Source organism: Nicotiana sylvestris, chromosome 9, assembly GCF_000393655.2.
Source record: "Nicotiana sylvestris chromosome 9, ASM39365v2, whole genome shotgun sequence".
NCBI lineage: Eukaryota > Viridiplantae > Streptophyta > Magnoliopsida > Solanales > Solanaceae > Nicotiana > Nicotiana sylvestris.
Window position 1 is genome coordinate 18769750 of NC_091065.1, and position 17370 is coordinate 18787119.

Consider the following 17370-nt stretch of genomic DNA (forward strand, 5'->3'; position numbering starts at 1 on the left):
AGGTAGGCGCCTTCAATGCAATTGTTGGCTCTATCCCTCATGCCTTAGCGGGGACCAGTGCATGTCCTCCTAAGAAAACATCAGTCCCGATCACCAGGAAAGGGAAAGAAAAGATGGACGAAGGACCTCCTAAACAAGCGAGGACCCTCATGTTCGTCGAATTGAAAGTGAACGGCAAGCCCCTTCACGCATTGATAGACACGGGTGCCACCCACAACTACTTGTCATCAACGCAAGTAGCGCGCCTAGGTCTTGTGGTACAAAAGAGCAAAGGCCGCGTCAAGGCTATCAACTCACCACCTCAGACATTGGGTGGAACAGCTACAAATGTCCCAGTGAAACTTGGCCCATACAAAGGAAGCATCGACCTGCGCATCGCAATCATAGATGACTTCGACATCATAGTGGGTTTGGAGTTCATGAGGCAAACCAACACCATACCGGTACCATATGCCAACATGCTCCTGATGATGGGAGAAAACGGGGCCAAGCCCTGCACCATACCATGCTTTCCCATAAAGATGGCCGCTGAAAACATCTCGGCCATGCAGTTGGAGAAGGTAGTCAACAGACATGAACCTCAGGTTCAGGCTACCCTTCGCAGCAACAATCAGTCATCATGTCATCGGCCTCAAAAGACTGGTGACGCTCATCATCGTGTGAAGACTTGTCAGCCATGCCACAAGGACAAGTCGGATCACTCATCACAGCCGGGACCCTCGCAGCCATTACATGTCCCTCAGAGACCATGGGAAAGTGTTTCCCTCAGATTCATCACGGGATTGCCCCAAGTCGGCAATCTTGCATCCATCATGGTTGTCATAGATCAATTTTCAGACTATGCAACTTTCATAGCAGCCCCGCAAAACATCTCAGCAGAAGATACAGCTCGACTCTTCTTCTCGCACATTGTCAAACATTGGGGCCTGCCCGAAGACATTGTTAGTAGGCGCGACTCACGCTTCACTAGCAACTTTTGGACCCATCTCTTCAGGTGATTTGGGTCAACATTGAGTCACAACTCAGACATCCATCCACCATCAGATGGCCAGATAGACCAGTTCGATGACATGCTGGAGGAATATCTCCACAACTTCGCAACCGGATCCCAGAAGCATTGGGTGAAGCTCCTGGATGTTGCTCAACTGTGTTTCAATTCTCAAAAGAGCCATCATACAAACAAGAGCCCTTTTGAAATTGTTACCGGACAGCAACCGCTTCTCCCGCAAACGGTGAATGCATCAACCATGCCGAAATCTCCTCGAGCTGCCAACTTCTCGAGCGAATGGGAGCGCAACATGGAGATAGTGCGGAGCTATCTCATCAGGGCCCAAGAGCGGGCAAAAAGGTTCACCGAACAAAATCTTTGCTTTGCCCAACATCAACCAGGGGACAAAGTAATGCTATGCATCCCAAAGCGGTACTTGTTTGCAGAAAGGACCCATGACCCTCGGCTGCAACAAAAATACATCGGGCCCCTGCCCATTGAAAAACGCATTGGGAAGTCCACATACCAGGTGAGAATTCCATCCTGGTGGAAGATCCATCCAGTCTTCCATGTCAGCCGCATGCAATCATTGCTTCGCTACAACAGCAAGCTCAAACAACAGAGGGGCGCAGACCTCCCATCCAACAACCATCAGAATCATCATCATCATCATCATCATCATCATAAGGCTCCGAGGACGGCGCCAACTCAGGTGGGGGAGAATGTCATGGGCTGCTTTCCAGACATGCCCCATGACCCCTTGGCCGCGCCCCATGGCGGCCTAGCAAGCCTCACAATGCCTAGCGCCATGGTCGGCCCCGTGGTCTTGGCTGCGCCAAGTGACAAGCGCGCATGTGCCTCTGTCGCCCCACCGATGCCTCTCGCCAGCGCCCAAGGGCTGGCCAATGACAACAGCGCCGCGCGCCCTGACAATGTCGCGCGCACAGATCCTGATGCCTCGCCAGTGCCCAGCTGCAGGCCCATTCCAACAGCGCCTCGCGCACAGACCCTGATGCCAAGCACGAGTGCCCCCCTCAGGCCAGCACATCAAGTGTCGCGCGTGCCCACAGCAATGCGTTCGCAGACCCTGACCCGCAAGACAAAGTTGTTGCCATTGAACTTAGTTCTACCTTGTAATAATCTAAGTCCTTTTCATTGTAATCATAGGCTAGTTTACAGCATTTCCATTTCAGTGTGCTTCTACAGCTTTATTAGGACTAGTCATGTAATGTTGGTTTATTTTTTTAAGCATTATTATAGGGGACCAAACAATCAAACATTTTCAAGCAAGCATTTTTTTGGTGTCTCTCCCCCTCGACACCGCATCTTTGTAATCATCATTTCAGTCATCAATAAAATCATCATCATCATTCAAAACCCAATTCTCTCTCAGCTTCCGCAATTGCTCATGACATTGGTTTTCCCGCACGGCACTGACAATCTAGTCTAGCGTGCGGAGGGGACCTCATTGGCGGACAGCAACCGCACTGACATCGATTGCTTAGCCTTACGTTGCCCTTTCAAAGAACATCAGGAAGGCGTTGTGTAACAGTTGGTATTAGAGCCTAGGCTCGACATCGGACGAGGGAACAAATTTGCCATCATCACCATTTCTGACCATGGTGAATCATGGGGAGCGTCTAACATCCCTAGAAGAGACGGTTGACCGATTACGATCCATCGTGGATACGGTGCCTGATCAAAACAACAACCTAGTGCAAAGGTTGGACGACCTGGACCACCGAATGCGGCAAGCGGAAAATGACATTGCAAACATCAGTCGTGACTCTGGCGAGGATCGACAAAAGGCAGCCATCGAAACTGCCAATATTCATGGCAAATTTGAGGACCTCCAACAGGAGCGTGCCGACGATTTGGCCCATCAGCAACAAGAGGCAGACAGACTAACTGCCATGCAGCAAACCATAGACGACTTGACAGGTAAGCTCAATGTTGTCAATGCTGCCTTACAGAGCCTACTTCGAGGAGGCGACAACCACATCAGGGGTGCAGGAAACCTCACCACCATACCACAAAAACTTAAGATACCGGAGCCAAAGCCATACAACGGATCCCTGGGATGCTAAAGAAGTGGAAAACTTCATCTTCGACATCGAACAATACTTCGATGTCGTGGGCCATTTGGAGGAATCCAAAAAGGTAGCGACTGCTGCCATGTATCTTTAGGGCGATGCCAAACTTTGATGGCGGGTCAAATACGAAGCCATCAAGGCCGGTGAAGATACTCTCCAGACATGGGATGAATTGAAGGTAGCCATACGCCTACAGTTCTTCCCCGAAAATGTGGAATACAATGCAAGGAGAAAGCTACGGGACCTCCGCCACACCAGATCAGTGAGGGAGTACGTGCGCGAATTCTCCGCACTCATGCTAAACATACGCGACATGGGGGACAAAGACAAACTCTTCGCATTCATAGAAGGTTTGAAACCTCATGCCCGTATGGAACTACAACGACAACGGGTAGACACCCTGCCCAAGGCCATTCAAGCTGCAGAATGCCTTGGCGATTATCATTTGGGAACTCAGAACGACAGGCCCCAGCCGTCTGTCCGAGGGGGATCCAACGGGCACCATCCCAGCAATGGTGGCCCAAGCAAAAGTGGGGGAGATCGGAGTGCATCCAAAACTAAGACTCCTCCCTCCAACAGCAACAGTGCTGCATCCATCAACAACAATCAGGGGAGAAAGCCTCCCTCAGAATGCCGTCATTGCGGCGGGGCACATTGGAACAATGAATGCCCAAACATCAAGGTCAATGCTCATCAGACTGTCGAGGATGAGACAGATGCATCAGACACATCTGAAGACAACCAGGTAGGCGCCTTCAATGCAATTGTTGGCTCTATCCCTCATGCCTTAGCGGGGACCAGTGCATGTCCTCCTAAGAAAACATCAGTCCCGATCACCAGGAAAGGGAAAGAAAAGATGGACGAAGGACCTCCTAAACAAGCGAGGACCCTCATGTTCGTCGAATTGAAAGTGAACGGCAAGCCCCTTCACGCATTGATAGACACGGGTGCCACCCACAACTACTTGTCATCAACGCAAGTAGCGCGCCTAGGTCTTGTGGTACAAAAGAGCAAAGGCCGCGTCAAGGCTATCAACTCACCACCTCAGACATTGGGTGGAACAGCTACAAATGTCCCAGTGAAACTTGGCCCATACAAAGGAAGCATCGACCTGCGCATCGCAATCATAGATGACTTCGACATCATAGTGGGTTTGGAGTTCATGAGGCAAACCAACACCATACCGGTACCATATGCCAACATGCTCCTGATGATGGGAGAAAACGGGGCCAAGCCCTGCACCATACCATGTTTTCCCATAAAGATGGCTACTGAAAACATCTCGGTCATGCAGTTGGAGAAGGTAGTTGACAGACATGAACCCCTGGTTCAAGCTACCCTTCGCAGCAACAATTAGCCAAAATGTCATCGGCCTCAAAATACTGGTGACGCTCCTCATCGTTTGAAGACTTGTCAGCCATGCCACAAGGAAAAGTCGGATCACTCATCATAGACGGGACCCTCGCAGCCATTACATGTCCCTCAGAGACCATGGGAAAGTGTTTCCCTCAGATTCATCACGGGATTGCCCCAAGTCGGTAATCTTGCATCCATCATGGTTGTCATAGATCAATTTTCAGACTATGCAACTTTCATAGCAGCCCCGCAAAACATCTCAGCAGAAGATACAGCTCGACTCTTCTTCTCGCACATTGTCAAACATTGGGGCCTGCCCAAAAACATTGTTAGTAGGCGCGACTCACGCTTCACTAGCAACTTTTGGACCCATCTCTTCAGGTGCTTTGGGTCAACATTGAGTCACAACACAGACATCCATCCACCATCGGATGGCCAGACAGACCGGTTCGATGACATGCTGGAGGAATATCTCCGCAACTTCGCAACCGGATCACAGAAGCATTGGGTGAAGCTCCTGGATGCTGCTCAACTGTGTTTCAATTCTCAAAAGAGCCATCATACAAACAAGAGCCCTTTTGAAATTGTTACCGGACAGCAACCGCTTCTCCCGCAAACGGTGAATGCATCAACCATGCCGAAATCTCCTCGAGCTGCCAACTTCTCGAGCGAATGGGAGCGCAACATGGGGATAGTGCGGAGCTATCTCGTCAAAGCCCAAGAGCGGGCAAAAAGGTTCACCGAACAAAAGCTTTGCTTTTCCCAACATCAACCAGGGGACAAAGTAATTCTATGCATCCCAAAGCGGTACTTGTTTGCAGAAAGGACCCATGACCCTCAGCTGCAACAAAAATACATCGGGCCCCTGCCCATTGAAAAACGCATTGGGAAGTCCACATACCAGGTGAAAACCCCATCCTGGTAGAAGATCCATCCAGTCTTCCATGTCAGCCGCATGAAATCATTGCGTCGCTACAACATCAAGCTCACAGAACAGAGGGGCGCAGACCTCCCATCCAACAACCATCAGAAATATCATCATCTTCATCATAAGGCTCCGAGGACGGTGCCAACTCAGGTGGGGGAGAATGTCACGGGCTGCTTTCCAGACACGCCCCATGACCCCTTGGCTGCTCCCCACGGCGGCCTAGCAAGCCTCACAATGCCTAGCGCCATGGTCAGCCCCGTGGTCTTGGCTGCGCCAAGTGACAAGTGCGCATGCGCCTCTATCGCCCCACCGATGCCTCTCGCCAGCACCCAAGGGCTGGCGAATGACAATAGCGCCGCGCGCCCTGACAATGCCACGCGCGCAGATCCTGATGCCTCGCCAGCGCCCAGCTGCAGGCCCATTCCAACAGCACCTCGCGCACAGGCCCTGATGCCAAGCACCAGTGCCCCCCTCAGGCCAGCACATCAAGTGTCGCGCGCACCCACAGCAACGCGCACGCAGACCCTGACCCGCAAGACAAAGTTGCTGCCATCGGACTTAGTTCTACCTCGTAATAATCTAATTCCTTTTCATTGTAATCTTAGGCTAGTTTACATCATTTCCATTTCAGTGTGCTTCTACAGCTTTATTAGGACTAGTCATGTAATGTTGGTTTATTTTTTTTTAAGCATTATTAAGGGGGACCAAACAATCAAACATTTTCAAGCAAGCATTTTTCTGGTGTCTCTCCCCCTCGATACCACATCTTTGTAATCATCATTTCAGTCATCAATAAAATCATCATCATCATTCAAAACCCAATTCTCTCTCAGCTTCCGCAATTGCTCATGACATTGGTTTTCCCGCACGGCACTGACAATCTAGTCTAGCGTGCGACGAGGACCTCATTGGCGGACAGCAACCGCACTGACATCGGTTGCTTAGCCTTACGTTGCCCTTCCAAAGAACATTAGGAAGGCGTTGCGTAACAGTTGGTATCAGAGCCTAGGCTCGACATCGGACGAGGGAACACATTTGCCATCATCACCATTTCTGACCATGGTGAATCATGGGGAGCGTCTAGCATCCTTAGAAGAGACGGTTGACCGATTATGACCTATCGTGGATACGGTGCCTCATCAAAACGACAACCTAGTGCAAAGGTTGGACGACCTGGACCGCCGAATGCGGCAGGCCGAAAATGACATTGCAAACATCAGTCGTGACTCCGACGAGGACCGACAAACGGCAGCCATCGAAACTGCCAATATTCATGGCAAATTTGAGGACCTCCAACAGGAGCGTGCCGACGATTTAGCCCATCAGCAACATGAGGCAGACAGACTAACTGCCATGCAGCAAACCATAAACGACTTGACTGACAAGCTCAACGTTGTCAATGCTGCCTTACAGAGCCTACTTCGAGAAGGCGACCATCACATCAGGGGTGCAGCAAACCTCACCCCCATTCCACAAAAGCTTAAGATACCGGAGCCAAAGCCATACGACGGATCCCGGGATGCTAAAGAAGTGGAAAACTTCATCTTCGACATCGAACAATACTTCGATGCCGTGGGCCATTTGGAGGAATCCAAAAAGGTAGCGACTGCTGCCATGTATCTTCAGGGCGATGCCAAACTTTGGTGGCGGGTCAAACACGAAGCCATCAAGGCCGGTGAAGATACTCTTCAGACATGGGACGAATTGAAGGTAGCCATACGCCTGCAGTTCTTTCCCGAAAATGTGGAATACAATGCAAGGAGAAAGCTACGGGACCTCCGCCACACCAGATCAGTGAGGGAGTACGTGCGCGAATTCTCCGCACTCATGCTAAACATACGCGACATGGGGGACAAAGACAAACTCTTCGCATTCATAGAAGGTTTGAAACCTCATGCCCGTATGGAACTACAACGACAACGGGTAGACACCCTGCCCAAGGCCATTCAAGCTGCAGAATGCCTTGGCGATTATCATTTGGGAACTCAGAACGACAGGCCCCAGCCGTCTGTCCGAGGGGGATCCAACGGGCACCATCCCAGCAATGGTGGCCCAAGCAAAAGTGGGGGAGATCGGAGTGCATCCAAAACTAAGACTCCTCCCTCCAACAGCAACAGTGCTGCATCCATCAACAACAATCAGGGGAGAAAGCCTCCCTCAGAATGCCGTCATTGCGGCGGGGCACATTGGAACAATGAATGCCCAAACATCAAGGTCAATGCTCATCAGACTGTCGAGGATGAGACAGATGCATCAGACACATCTGAAGACAACCAGGTAGGCGCCTTCAATGCAATTGTTGGCTCTATCCCTCATGCCTTAGCGGGGACCAGTGCATGTCCTCCTAAGAAAACATCAGTCCCGATCACCAGGAAAGGGAAAGAAAAGATGGACGAAGGACCTCCTAAACAAGCGAGGACCCTCATGTTCGTCGAATTGAAAGTGAACGGCAAGCCCCTTCACGCATTGATAGACACGGGTGCCACCCACAACTACTTGTCATCAACGCAAGTAGCGCGCCTAGGTCTTGTGGTACAAAAGAGCAAAGGCCGCGTCAAGGCTATCAACTCACCACCTCAGACATTGGGTGGAACAGCTACAAATGTCCCAGTGAAACTTGGCCCATACAAAGGAAGCATCGACCTGCGCATCGCAATCATAGATGACTTCGACATCATAGTGGGTTTGGAGTTCATGAGGCAAACCAACACCATACCGGTACCATATGCCAACATGCTCCTGATGATGGGAGAAAACGGGGCCAAGCCCTGCACCATACCATGCTTTCCCATAAAGATGGCCGCTGAAAACATCTCGGCCATGCAGTTGGAGAAGGTAGTCAACAGACATGAACCTCAGGTTCAGGCTACCCTTCGCAGCAACAATCAGCCATCATGTCATCGGCCTCAAAAGACTGGTGACGCTCCTCATCGTGTGAAGACTTGTAAGTCATGCCACAAGGACAAGTCAGATCACTCATCACAGACGGGACCCTCGCAGCCATTACATGTCCCTCAGAGACCATGGGAAAGTGTTTCCTTCAGATTCATCACGGGATTGCCCCAAGTCGGTAATCTTGCATCCATCATGGTTGTCATAGATCAATTTTCAAACTATGCAACCTTCATAGCAGCCCCGCAAAATGCATCAGCAGAAGATACAGCTCGACTCTTCTTCTCGCACATTGTCAAACATTGGGGCCTGCCCAAAGACATTGTTAGTAGGCGTGACTCACGCTTCACTAGCAACTTTTGGACCCATCTCTTCAGGTGCTTTGGGTCAATATTGAGTCACAACCCAGACATCCATCCACCATCGGATGGCCAGACAGACCGGTTCGATGACATGCTGGAGGAATATCTCCACAACTTCACAACTGGATCACAGAAGCATTGGGTAAAGCTCCTGGATGCTGCTCAACTGTGTTTCAATTCTCAAAAGTGCCATCATACAAACAAGAGCCCTTTTGAAATTGTTACCGGATAACAACTACTTCTCCCACAGACGGTGAATGCATCAACCGTGCTGAAATCTCCTCGAGCTGCCAACTTCTCGAGCGAATAAGAGCGCAACATGGGGATAGTGCGAAGCTATCTCGTCAAAGCCCAAGAGCGGGCAAAAATGTTCACCGAACAAAAGCTTTACTTTGCCCAAAATCAACCAGGGGACAAAGTAATGCTATGCATCCCAAAGCGGTACTTGTTTGCAGAAAGGACCCATGACCCTCGGCTGCAACAAAAATAAATCGGGCCCCTGCCCATTGAAAAACGCATTGGGAAGTCCACATACCAGGTGAAAACCCCATCCTGGTGGAAGATCCATCCAGTCTTCCATGTCAGCCGCATGAAATCATTGCGTCGCTACAACATCAAGCTCACAGAACAGAGGGACGCAGACCTCCCATCCAACAACCATCAGAAACATCATCATCTTCATCATCATCATCATAAGGCTCCGAGGACGGTGCCAACTCAGGTGGGGGAGAATGTTATGGGCTGCTTTCCAGACACGCCCCATGACCCCTTGGCCGCGCCCCACGGCGGCCTAGCAAGCCTCACAATGCCTAGCGCCATGGTCGGACTCGTGGTCTTGGCTGCATCAAGTGACAATCGCGCATGCGCCTCTGTTGCCCCACTGATGCCTCTCGCCAGCGCCCAAGGGCTGGCCAATGACAACAGCACAGCGCGCCCTGATAATGCCGTGCACGCAGATCCTGATGCCTCACCAGCGCCCAGCTGCAGGCCCATTCCAATAGCGCCTCGCGCACAGATCCTGATGCCAAGCACCAGTGCCCCGCCTCAGGCTAGCACATCAAGTGTCGCGCGCGCCCACAACAACGCGTGCGCAGACCCTAACCCGCAAGACAAAGTTGCTGCCATCGTACTTAGTTCTACCTTGTAATAATCTAAGTCTTTTTCATTGTAATCATAAGATAGTTTACATCATTTCCATTTCAGTGTGCTTCTACAGCTTTATTAGGACTAGTCATGTAATGTTGGTTTATTTTTTTTAAGCATTATTAAGGAGGACCAAACAATCAAACATTTTCAAGCAAGCATTTTTCTGGTGTCTCTCCCCCTCGACACCGCATCTTTGTAATCATCATTTCAGTCATCAATAAAATCATCATCATCATTCAAAACTCAATTCTCTCTCAGCTTCCGCAATTGCTCATGACATTGGTTTTCCCGTACGGCACTGATAATCTTGTCTAGCATGCGGCGAGGACCTCATTGGCGGACATCAACCGCACTAACATCGGTTGCTTAGCCTTACGTTGCCCTTCCAAAGAACATCAGGAAGGCGTTGCATAACAGTTTACATGTTACGTGCACATACTTTTTGCTTGTTCTAACGCAGCGCAAGGCACAAATCTAGGCCAAAGTCGAGAATGCGAACTATCACATAAGCTTGGACTTTGGCATTAAACTACAATTTAAAAGGAGGAAATTATTCTCTTGACCTTGTCAATAACAGGTTGTGAGTAATATTGAGACACCTTTAGAAATGGATATGGCTACTAGAGGCAGAACAAGACCTTTTTTTTAAAATAAATTACCCAGATAGAGGTTTTAGGTTATGTTTATTTCAGAAAAACGAGCACGAGGGGGGGCATAAACCGTACCTCGCCAATAATACAACAGGGGTGATGCCATCACCCAATAAATTGAAGGAGGACTAAGAAGACAAAAAAACGCACACGTCCTTACTCCAAACACTATATACAACTCTAGCTAATAAAGAAATTAGATTTTTCATACTTTGTTCTTATTGTGGGCAGCTGCCATTTATCAAAAAGGAGAACACTTTTAACCATGCTTGGGAGTTGTTGGAAGTTCTGGAAGATCTTGGCCTGATTGGAAGTAGCTGCGAGTTTAGCCAGGCAATCAACTACTTCGTTAGCCTCACTTAGACAGTGTTGCACGCATACATTAGCATCAGTTATGGAGTTGATGGTGTTGTCCACGATCTGCTTAATCTTGAGGTTGTTGGCCTCTTTCTTTGTCAACATATTTGCAATGATCAGAGAGTCACGTTCAAGAACAAAATTAGTGAGCTCATGGTGGCCACACCATTTCACTCTAAACTCAGCTGCAAGCTAAGTTGCTCGAACTCGGGTGCGAATATCCGATACGGGGACGGATCTAAGTATCAGATTCGGCAAAATCTAAATTTTAAGATTCGGGGGTGCAGATCCGGATAGGGATACGGGTGCGGGGATTCGGCTAATAAAAAATAGAGCTATAAAAATATTGTAAATTTTGACAGATATTCTGTGAAAAACTTAGATGAATATTGTAGAATTCAATATTTCATTCTCCAAGATGGCATTATTCTTTCATTCTCCTAAATCTGCTTTATTTTTTATTTTGAGAAATCAAAATCTCAATTTTTCTCCCAAATTTATCGATGGACTCCGGTCAAAGTGTCTGAAGTCAGTTGACCGTATCCGGGATGCATCTCGCTCCTATTCCCGTCCCCGTCTTGTATCGGGATGGGGACGACACCAAATCGAAGAGTCCGCGCAACTTACGCTACAAGAGCTTCAGTCATAATGTCATTATTACTCTGTACATTGACTGAGAAGGTCATGATTAAGTCACCATTACTGTTTCTCACAATATCCCCAATACCTGCTACACCAGTTTCTTTGATAAAACTCCCATCGGTATTGATCTTGATAGTATCTGCCGAGGGGGTTTGCCATCTAACTTGCTTCCAGGTTTGAGCCGGCTTGAGTCACTCTATCTTATCATAATAAGAAGGCCATTGGACCTTGCTATCAATACCAGGAATCACCTTCGCAACTGCCTGTTTTATAATCCAGACTACTTGGTACTTTATAGCGTTGTGGTTGAACTTGTTCTTGTTGCCATATCTACATGAAGTCCATTGCTTCCAAAATTTCCAACATATGATAGTAGGCGCAATTTGCATGATCTGTTTGTGTATTGTGTTGGGGGTTTTAGCCTCCCACCATCTCTTGAAGGCAGAACAAGGCCTAGTATGGCAAAGTAAGAATAGAAATTGATTTGTTAAAACCCCTGCCAGAAACTGTTTATGTGGGATCAGAGAAAGAAGACTCACTTTTGAAAGTTTTTATCCAAAAACTTAAATACGAGGGTATACCAAAATATTGCAAATTTTGCAAGAAATTGGATCATCTTATGATAAATTGTCCGGTGGTGGAAAGGAAAAAAGCTAATGAAACAAAGGAGGAAGTTGTTGCGTTAAAGAGCATACCTAAAACTGAGGTGACTATTGAAGAAGGAAAAGAAGAAATGCAAGGACAAAATTCTAACAAGCAGGCCACCAACAAATAAAAATACCATACATCATTGGAAAGGATAATTGAGAAAGCTGCTATTACTATAAAGGAGGGCTTTAAAGTTGTAAACAATGAAGAGGAAAACATCTATTATAACAGAACAGGAAAAAAAAAGATGATGAAGAAGAAACCTGTGAAGAAATCCAAGGTGTTCAAACCTGTTGTTACTAAGATAATTAACAAGAAGAACCAAAGGAAAATAAAGCATCATCAAGCAATAGAGCAGGCTAATATAGAAAAAAAAAAGGAAACCAAAAGGAGACATAGGTTAATAAGGAGTCTTTATTTCTAGTAGACATGGCTTAAAACTGTCACTACTTGAAATTTGAGTTTTAGCGACCACAAAAGTAACCAACGTTGGTCTCTTTATGCAAAATACCGACCAAAACCCATCCAAACAGGCTTGGTTGCTATTTTAGTGGTCGCTTTTGTATACCGACCAAAGTTGGTCGCTAATTACCGACCAAAGTTGGTTACATAGGTAAAAGAACTAAATGTGCAATTTAAAGCACATACAAACCAACTTTGGTAGGTAACATATTTTAATAAATTAATTTTACCGACCAAAGTTGGTCGGTATATGTAATTACGTTATATTATTAATTAATAAAATTTAAAGATTAGCGACCAAAGTTGGTCGGTAAATTAAAATATATATTTTTTTTAAAATTAAAATTTAAAAATTAGCGACCAAAGTTGGTCGGTAAATGTGAAATCTGGGTAATCCTTGTTCATTAACCGACCAACTTCGGTCGGTAATTATTAAATTTTTATTTTTTTAGGATTAATCGACCAACTTTGGTCGCTAATCAAAAGTATTTTTTTTTAATTAAATACCGACCAACTTTGGTTGGTTTTCTAGGTTTTAATTTTGGCATAAAATACCTGTTTGGTAGCTACACCACCTGCTAGCATACCAAAATTCCTAAATAGGCATTTTATGCCAACAACAACAACAACAACAACAACAACATAATTCAATAAATACATTAAAACTAACAAATTAAAGTTCAATAGAACTAAAAAATTCAAAACCAAGTTAATATTTATTACAACTAGTTCAGAATCGGTTCTATTTGTCTAGTTCAAAGTATATACAAGTCAAGGAGTGTTTTATAAAAATTCATCATCACCGTCTAATGAACTTTCATCTAAAAGACGGTGTCGAGAAGGGTCTTGTGGAGGACGTGAAAAACGACCACGGGGAAGACGGGACGAACGAACACGGGGAGGATGGAACTAATGCTCACGCTCAAGTCGAGCCTATAGCGATGACTCACGAGACCGGGGTAACGGAAAAGCTCCAGTAGATAGGAGAGTTCTGATCTGAGCTTGCATGCCAAGGAATCGAGCATCTCTAACCCTTTCTCTTTCCATGGTCACTTCTAGCTCGGATGTGAGCTTTGTCACAGTCTCCCACATAGCGTAGAGGCTCTCCCCATCAAGTCGCTCGCCTTGTGAGGAAGTCCTTATTCCTTGCATTCCATACTTATAGCGATGGAACGTTTTAGTAGGAAGATTGTATACCTTCCCTCATTTTGGACCGCCAGCAGACTCCATCCATATTCTTTCAGCATCCTCGTCCGAAGGTTGTATTGGCTCGCCCGATTCACCAGTTAGTTGTGTGCGAATGAACTCCTCCACATTAGTTTGGTAGTGATCCTATACGAAAATTTAAATTGAATTAGTATTTCAAAATTTATATAAAAGTAAATTAAAATACTTAAAGAAAAGTGAAAGCTTGCATATACAGTCGAGGCCCGGTCCTTGACCCGCCTTTCTTGATCCGTCTCTTTCTTCTTCTATACAATATGTGTCTCCTTGAATAGCTCATCACGGTTCATTAGACGTCCCAGCTTCTTTTCCTGAAAACAAATTAATTCTGTCAATAAACTTAATAGAAATACTTTGAAAATTAAAATAATTTAAGCAATTACGTACTAATCTTCTTTTTATTGTCCCTAGGCTGACCGCACCTCCAGTGTGCAAGGAGCCTCCCTTCTCATATGCACGAGCTTTCTTTCCTTTTTCGCGCTTCTCCAAGAACTTTGCGGTAAGCCATTGCCTTTGCAAATCTTCCCATAAATTTTGAAGTAACCAGTCAGGCTTCTTGTTCTTCTTTCTAGCTTCGGAGAAAGTATGCGACAATCGCTTGCGAGCTTTGTGATTAAAATTTATAGCCACTTCCGCGCTATAACGGTGCTCCTATACACACTTGCTTTGTATTTTAAAAGTTAAATATTAAACAAGAAATATCATAAATGTAAATTATTAAACTGCTTAAAAGAACATTTATACCTTAAATTGATTGAAAATTTGCTCCTTCAGCGAGAATGGAAAATCAGACCAAGTCGCATAAGGGCCATCATAAAGCTTTCTAATGGCTTTGGTGATCATCCTCATAGTCATATTACTCGAGATGAACCTGCAATTTAACAATAAAAACACATTAATATCTTACTAAAAACTTTACAAAACAATAAACACAAAAATAACAAATAACTCTTACCCATCACCCTCAGGAACTATGATGATCCTACCATATTGATCATAATGCACCTCCTCGTCATCATCAGCACCATTGTCTGAACCATATACATCAGAGGCATGTGTGGATAGTGTAGGGGGTTCAGAGCTACTATCTCGCAGGCGAAGGCCTGAAATAGATGGAGTCGCTGATAAAGATGGTTGTGATCCCTGTGAATGCGACATAGCTGGATGGACCTCAAGTGGCTGTGATACTGATGGTTGTGATCCATGTGGTTGTGACATGGATAGATGTGATCCATGCGATGTAGATGGATGCGATCCACGTGGTCGTGAGTTAGTTGCACTGTATGTCGGGCGTACGATCCTATGGCCTTGTGATGAAAGACCTGGTGTTTACATGAAGGTGTAGGACTCGTGATGCTGTGGCAGCTCAGTATAGCCATGGGGTGGAAGATAAGACATAGGCATCTCTGTAGAGGGTGGAAAGGAGGGAGTATCATTAACTACCCTCCTCTTTTCCTTCCTAGACTTTCCTTGACCCCGAGAACCAGTAGGGTCATTGTTACCTTGACCCTTGCCTATCATATGCATAATATAATACATATTTAGATTGAAACATATAGGAAACTAGCTATAAAACAAGATTTATTTAAAAAAGCAACTTTTTAAAGCTCATCGACATATTGTTCCTCGTCCGAGAATTCTTCGTCTTCTTTTTGTATAATTGTTACTTCATTTATAGCAACTTCTTCCAATATGTGTTCAGGATGTTCCAAATCATTTCTAACTGATCGTCTACTATTTGGTGAACACTGGAAATATCGTTTTGATATGCATAATCTAATACATTCTCGACTTCCACCCTACCTACAGGCTTAGTTTTTATTACAACCCACCAATCCGACTTATTCCGCTGCAATGGATAAGGAGCATAATACACTTTTCTAACATTATGTGCAATTATGAAAAGATCATAGCGATCATACTCCCTCGTATGATTAACCTCAATTATGTTGTATTGATTTGTGTACTTTTGTACCTCTTTGGGTCAAACCACTTGCATCTAAAGAGTACCAATTTCTTAAATGGTCAACCTGTACATTCTAGTTCTATTATTTCTTTGAGCACACCATAATAATCAATATCTCCAACCTGATTTCCATCACCACCTTGAACCCACACCCCACTGTTGTTGCTATTTTTATTTTTAGAGCAATCCTCTGTATGGAATTTATAACCATTCACTACATACTTAGACATTGTTGTGACGTCACCCCAAGATATATCTTTCAAAAATTGATTTACACCATTATTTGGATTATTTACCTACATAATGTTAAAAAATTCATAAGTTAGCATAACTTACAAACATTGTTTACCTACATAGTGTTAGAACATTATCGGGATAAACTTACAAATTGTTTGAACCACGTATCAAATCTCGTATATACAGCATCATGTCCAAATTGACCAACGAAGTGACTGTGACACATCGAATATTTTTAGTAGTTGCATCGAGATGTAATCACTGAAAATTTTATATTTGATAACTAATAAATCATTACTTACTTGAGAAATGGTACAACTTCGGGACAATTTAGCAACACATGAAATGTAGCTGACTTGCACTCCATATCACTCAAACTTCTCTTTCTAATATCCTTAGAACATCGGCCTAGTCGATTGAATATGGACATTGGCGGATATAATGGATCATTCACACATTCGACCGTGTGCCCATTGGGCCTATTCCTAGAACATGGCACATTACGCTCAAAATAATAAGAGCAAAAATGAGCAGTTTCCTTTGCAAGATAAGCTTCGCATATAGATCCTTCAATCATATTCCTCTGCTTAACAAATTATTTGTATTTGCCAATTGTCCTACATAATGTCATGTTAGCCATAGATCCTTCAAATAAAATAGAAAATTACATAAAACTTATAATATTACCTCTCAAAGGGATACATCCATCTGTATTGAACAGGCCCTCCAAGCCATGCCTCGTGTACAAGGTGAATTGGAAAGTGTTCCATCACATCAAAAAAATCACATGGAAATATCTTTTTCATCTTACTAGAAGTTACACGAATGTTCTGATCCATCCGGAGTAGGTTTTCTTCTCTTAATGTGGTAGAACACAAGTCTTTGAAAAACAAGCTAATCTCTGTGATTGGTTTCCATATTCTTTCAGGCAAACCGCAAAATGCAATAGGCACTAAGGTCTCTATGAAAATATGATATTCATGACTTTTCAAATGGCTCAACTTCCCTTCCTCCATATCTACTTTTTTTCCAAGATTCGACGCATAACCCTCAGGCATCTTCAATTTTATAACCCACTCACAAATTTGTCGTCTTTCCTCCAAAGTAAATGTGTAACTTGCTTTGGGCTTGAACACCTTAGCATTATTTGTTGTCTGCAAGTATAATTCAGGCTGCTTGCAATATTCTTGTATGTCCATTCTAGCCTTTGGGTTATCCTTTGTCTTACCTTTAACATCCATCACTGTGTTGAAAAAATTATCAAAATAATTTTTTTCAATATGCATGACATCAAAGTTGTGACAGAGAAGATTATCCTTCCAATAAGGAAACTCCCAAAATATACTATGTTTCGTCCAATTATGAGTAACACCATATCTGGGGAATCTATAAGGGGGAGTTTCAGTAACTTTACTGAAA